The following is a 5,991-nucleotide window of genomic DNA, read 5'->3' on the forward strand; positions in this document are numbered from 1 at the left end:
GGAATGAAACCGTCACAATTTCTGCGCACCATGCACCAATAGCCATGTACGTTTCTTGCTTCTTATGAAACTCTATTTGCTCTTGAATAAAACTTTGAAGTGCATCATTCATATGAGATTGGTTTGAAGAGGGAGATTAAATATTTGAGGGAGGGTAGGCCTAGTATGTTGTGGTTGATACCTTGCTTGAGGTTGGGAATGTGGTTGTTGATTGGGTTGGGCATGAGGTGGGCTTTGTAGTTGATATGGTGGATAGTGAAGTTGTGGTGGTTGATGGTAAGGTTGTTGGACTTGATAGGATTGATGATAATAGACTTGTTGGTTGGAATAAGGTTGAGCTTGAGATGGTTTATTCCACCTCTTATGGGAGTTATCTCTCCACCCTTGACTTTGGTTCCCTCCATACTGATGCGATCCTTGATTGCCTTGATTGTAATTGGACCTTTATGGGTAAGGATTTGCCACCGCCAATGTGTTGTCCTCTTGAATTTAAGGGCATTCATCAGTGTAGTGACCGTTGCAAGCACAAATACCACAAGATCTAGGAGGTCCTTAAATCCTAGGAGGTTGGGGTGGAGGACATAGCAACATTTATGGAATTTGTTGGCCTTGAGTGATTTGTCTTAACAAGACCATCATCTTACCAAGCGTCTTAGTTAAGATAGCATCACCGGAAGGTGAGACTTCACTTATAGCCTTCGGTTGGGGATTTCTTGTCCTTAAATGTTGAGTCGAATCCGCCAAGTCTGCAATGACTTCCCAAGCTTCTTCAGCAGTCTTATTCTTAGTGAGAGATCCTCCACTTGAGGCATCAAGAAGGAGCTTGTCTTAAGGGATAATCCCTTGGCAAAAGTAGCTTATGAGCACTAATTCATCAATGCGGTGTTGAGGACAAGCTTCCAACAACTTTTTGAACCTTTCCCAACATTCATAAAAGGTCTCTCCATCTCTTTGCATGATGGAAGAGATTTCCTTCCTTAGATGATCTGTCTTTTGAGGTAGATAAAATTTCTCAAGAAACTCCTTGCACAACAAATCCCAATTAGAAATCACCTCCTCAGGTTGGGTGTAAAACCATTCCTTCGCCTTTCCCTCTAGGGAGAAAAGGAAAGCGAAAACCGTGACCGCTATCTCATCCAAGCCATGTCTCCTTGCAGTAGAGCACACAACTTGAAAGTCTTTCAAGTGCTTGAGAGTGTCTTCTCCCGGTAACCCATGATATTTTGGAAGAAAGTTGATCATACCCATCTTGATCTCAAAGTTGGCATCTAGATCTGGGTACCAAACTTGTACCGGTTGCAAGGTGATGTTCGGGGATCCGGCCTCCTTTAAAGTAATTCTCCGCGGTGGCTCCGCCATGTTGTTGTCACCTAATTCACTCAAAGAAATTTTAGCACTTACAATAGAAGAATAGAAGGTTTCCTCGTTAAGTGAAGAATGAGGATCACGGTTAGAAGGTGATGGTGAATCGGGTCGCTCTTCAAGAGAGTCCGATTTACTATGCACGAATGCTAACCGGCACTGAGCTTTCCTAAGGCAGGGTAAAGGCCTTTCTATTTCGGGGTCAAAAGGGGACAAGCTTGGGTCTAGAGGTGACCGTGTTGCTCAACTGAGGAATCAATGAAATCATGTAATCATCAAGAGCAACACAAGAATAAGAAAATAAATGAAGACAACCTAATAGTTACTAACTACCAAATCTATTTAGATAGAGGCGCCATCTACCAATTAATGACAAGTCATCTTAGGCTAGTTTCACAAGCCTATTTCATTAGTTTTTACTTGGTTTCATTTCATTTTTAGGCAACAAATAAGTGTTTGAGTGAGAATTTCATGCTTGTCTTGATTCAATCAAACATTGGTAATTTTATGCATTCTCATTAGATTTCTTGCAAGATTTAGTTGATAATATGAAAGATGCAAGATTTGATTATCATGCCAAGGCTTTAATGTATTTGTTTGGTTGATTTCAGGCAAAAAATGAAGAGGAAGAAGGACAGAGCAGAGTAACGTTGCGTTCAAAGAAAGAACGCCACACTCAGTAAGCGACGCGCACGTGCATAAGAAAGTTTAACTCCAATTCTGGTGCCAGGAGGGTCAGAATCCAACAGCATCTGTAGTCCTTTTTCAGCCTCTGAATCAGATTTTTGCTCAGGTCCCTCAATTTCAGCCAAAAAATACCTGAAATCATAGAAAAATACACAAACTCATAGTAAAGTCCAGAAATGTGATTTTTGAATAAAAACTAACAAAAATATAATAAAAAGTAACTAAAATATACTAAAAACTATGTAAAAACAATGCCAAAAAGAGTATAAATTATCCGCTCATCACAACACCAAACTTAAAATTCTTGCTTGTCCCTAGGCAACTAAAAACAAAGTAGGATAAAAAGAAGAGAAAATACAATAAATTCCAAACTTATCAATGAACTTAGTTCCAATTAGATGAGCGGGACTTGTAGCCTTTTTGCTTCTGAACAGTTTTGGCATCTCACTTTATCTTTAAAGTTCAGAATGATTAGCATCCATAGGAACTTAGAATTTAGATAGTGTTATTGATTCTCTTAGTTCAGTATGTTGATTCTTGAACACAGCTACTTTTTGAGTCTTGGCCGTGACCCTAAGCATTTTGTTTTCCAGTATTACCACCGGATACATAAATGCCACAGACACATAACTGGGTGAACCTTTTCAGATTGTGACTCAGCTTTGCTAGAGTCCCCAGTTAGAGGTGTCAAGAGCTCTTAAGCACACTCTTTTTTTGCTTTGGACCACGACTTTAACCGCTCAGTCTCAAACTTTTCACTTGACACCTTCACGCCACAAGCACATGGTTAGGGACAGCTTAGTTTAGCCGCTTAGGCCAGGATTTTATTCCTTTGGGCCCTCCTATCCATTAATTCTCAAAGCCTTGGATCTTTTTTACCCTTGCCTTTTAGTTTAAAGGGTTATTGGCTTTTTTTGCTTGCTTTTTCTTTTTCTTTTTTTTTTACCCTTTTTTTTCATATTTTTTTTCGCAAGCTTTGCCTATTCACTACTTTTTCTTGCTTCAAGAATCAATTTTATGATTTTTCAGATTATCAATAACATTTCTCTTTTTTCTTTATTCTTTCAAGAGCCAACAATTTTAACATTCATAAACAACAAATTAAAAAATATGCACTATTCAAGTATTCATTCAGAAAACAAAAAGTATTGCCACCACATCAAAATAATTAAGCTAATTTCAAGATAAAATTCGAAATCCATGTACCTCTTGTTCTTTTGCAATTAAAAATATTTTTCATTTAAGAAAGGTGATGGATTTATAGGACATTCATAGCTTTAAGACATAGGCACTAGACACTAATGATCATGTAATAAAGACACAAACATAGACAAAACATAAAGCATATAATTCGAAAAAAAGAAAAATAAGAACAAGGAAATTAAAGAACGAGTCCACCTTAGTGATGGCGGCTGGTTCTTCCTCTTGAAGATCTTATGGAGTGCTTGAGCTCCTCTATGTCTCTTCCTTGCCTTTGTTGCTCCTCCCTCATGACTCTTTGGTCCTCTCTGATTTCATGGAGGATGATGGAATGCTCTTGGTGCTCCATCCGTAGTTGCCCCATGTTAGAACTCAATTCTCCTAAGGAGGTGTTGATTTTCTCCCAATAATTGTGTGGAGGAAAGTGCATCCTTTGAGGCATCTCAGGGATTTCTTGATGAGGAATTTCCTCATGCTCTTGTTGAGGTCCATGAGTGAGCTCTCTTGTTTGCTCCATCCTCTTTTTAGTGATGGGCTTTTGAGATAAATCTCTCCATCTCCCATGACTCGGAGTTGCCTCCCAAGAAGCGCTTCTTTAATGTCAATAGCTTGACAGTGAGCTCTTAGAGAGTTTCACAGAGACTCTGAGCTTAATGGTGGCCTCCCAACACCAAATTTAGAAGTTGAGTGTGGGGGCTTTGTTTGACTCTGTACTGAGAGAAGCCTTTCATGCTTCCTTTCCATGGTTACAAAAGAAGATCCTTGAGCCTTAAACACAAGGTAGTCCTCATTCAATTGAAGGACTAACTCTCCTCTGTCCACATCAATCACAGCTCTTGCTGTGGCTAGGAAGGGTCTTCCAAGGATGATGGATTCATCTTCATCCTTCCCAGTGCTTAGGATTATGAAGTCAGCAGGGATGCAAAAGCCTTCAACCTTCACTAAGACATCCTCTACAAGTCCATAAGCCTGTTTCCTTGAATTGTCTACCATCTCTAGTGAGATTCTTGCAGCTTGTACCTCAAAGATCCCTAGTTTCTCCATTACAGAGAGTGGCATGAGGTTTACACTTGAACCAAGGTCACATAGAGCTTTCTTAAAGGTCATGGTGCCTTTAATGCAAGGTATTAAGAACTTTCTGGGATCTGGTTTCTTCAGAGGTAATTTCTGTTGAACCAAGGTATTCAGTTCATTGATGAGCAATGGAGGTTCATCCTCTCAAGTCTCATTACCAAATAACTTGGCATTCATCTTCATGATTGCTCCTAAATACTGAGCAACTTGTTCTTCAATAATATCTTCATCCTCTTCAAAGGAAGAATACTCATCAGAGCTCATGAATGGCAACAGTAAGTTCAGTGGAATCTCTATGATCTCTATATGAGCCTCAGATTCCTTTGGTTCCTCAATGGAAAACTCCTTAGTGGCCAGTGGACGTCCATTGAGGTCTTCCTCACTGGAAATCACTGCATCTTCCTCCCCTATAGGTTCGGCCATGTTGGTTATATTGATGGCCTTGCACTCTCTTTTAGTTGACCCACTTGTGCCTCCAAATTTCTGATGGGACCTTGTTTCAGTCATGAAACTGAGAGTGGTTTTAGATAGATCAGAGACTATGCTTGCTAAGTCAGAGAGGCTCTGCTTAGAATTCTCTGTCTGTTGCTCAAAAGATTATGGAAAAGGCTTGCTATTGCCAAACCTATTTCTCCCACCATTATTATTATTGAAGCCTTAATTAGGCTTCTGCTGATCCTTCCTTGAGAAATTAGGGTGATTCCACCAAGAAGGATTATAGGTGTTTCCGTAGGATTCTCCCATGTAATTCACCTCTTCCATTGCATAATTCTCAGGGTCATAAGCTTCTTCTTCAGAGGAAGCTTCTTTAGTACTGCCGGATGCAGCTTGCATTCCAGTCAGATTCTGAGAAATCATATTGACTTGCTGAGTCAATATTTTATTCTGAGCCAATATTACATTCAGAGTATCAATCTCAAGAACTCCTTTCTTCTGGGTCATCCCATTATTCACAGGATTTCTTTCAGAAGTATACATGAACTGGTTATTTGCAACCATTTCAATGAGTTCCTGGGCTTCTGCAGGTGTCTTCTTCAGATGAAGAGTTCCACCAGCAGAGTGATCCAATGACATCTTGGACAATTTAGACAGACCATCATAGAATATACATAAGATGCTCCATTCTGAAAGCATGTCAGAAGGACACCTTCTGATCAATTACTTGTATCTTTCCCAAGCTTCATAGAGGAATTCACCTTCCTTTTGTCTGAAGGTTTGGACTTCCACTCTAAGCTTGCTCAACTTTTGAGGTGTAAAGAATTTTGCCAAGAAAGCATTGACTAACTTTTCCCAAGAGTTCAGGATTTCTTTAGGTTGTGAGTCCAACCATGTCCTAGCTCTGTCTCTTATAGCAAAGGGGAAAAGCATAAGTCTGTAGACCTCACGATTAACCCCATTGGTCTTGACAGTGTCACAGATTTGCAAGAATTCAGCTAAGAACTGATGAGGATTTTCCAATGGAAGTCAATGAAACTTACAATTCTGCTGCATTAGAGAAACTAGTTGAGGCTTAAGCTCAAAGTTGTTTGCTTCAATTGTAGGAATTGAGATGCTTCTTTCATAGAAGTCAGAAGTGGGTGCAGTAAAGTCACCAAGCATCTTCCTTACATCTCCACCATTGTTGTTATTTTCGGCTGCCATGTCTTCTTTTTCAAAAATTTCTGTTAG

The 5,991-nt window shown here is 39.6% G+C and overlaps 2 non-coding genes across 2 annotated transcripts; both read left to right on the top strand.

Annotated features, from left to right (window-relative positions):
- Positions 1-877: 877 nt before the first annotated feature.
- On the top strand, positions 878-983 carry LOC148548573 (small nucleolar RNA R71). The gene has a single exon (XR_015897630.1). It is a non-coding gene; the product is annotated as a small nucleolar RNA R71 (small nucleolar RNA).
- Positions 984-5,451: 4,468 nt separating this feature from the next.
- LOC148548574 (small nucleolar RNA R71) lies at positions 5,452-5,559 on the top strand. Its single transcript, XR_015898043.1, has one exon. It is a non-coding gene; the product is annotated as a small nucleolar RNA R71 (small nucleolar RNA).
- The last annotated feature ends 432 nt before the right edge of the window (positions 5,560-5,991 follow it).

This window comes from Arachis ipaensis, chromosome B8 (genome assembly GCF_059453495.1).
Source record: "Arachis ipaensis isolate K30076 ecotype BB chromosome B8, ASM5945349v1, whole genome shotgun sequence".
Classification (NCBI taxonomy): Eukaryota; Viridiplantae; Streptophyta; class Magnoliopsida; order Fabales; family Fabaceae; genus Arachis; species Arachis ipaensis.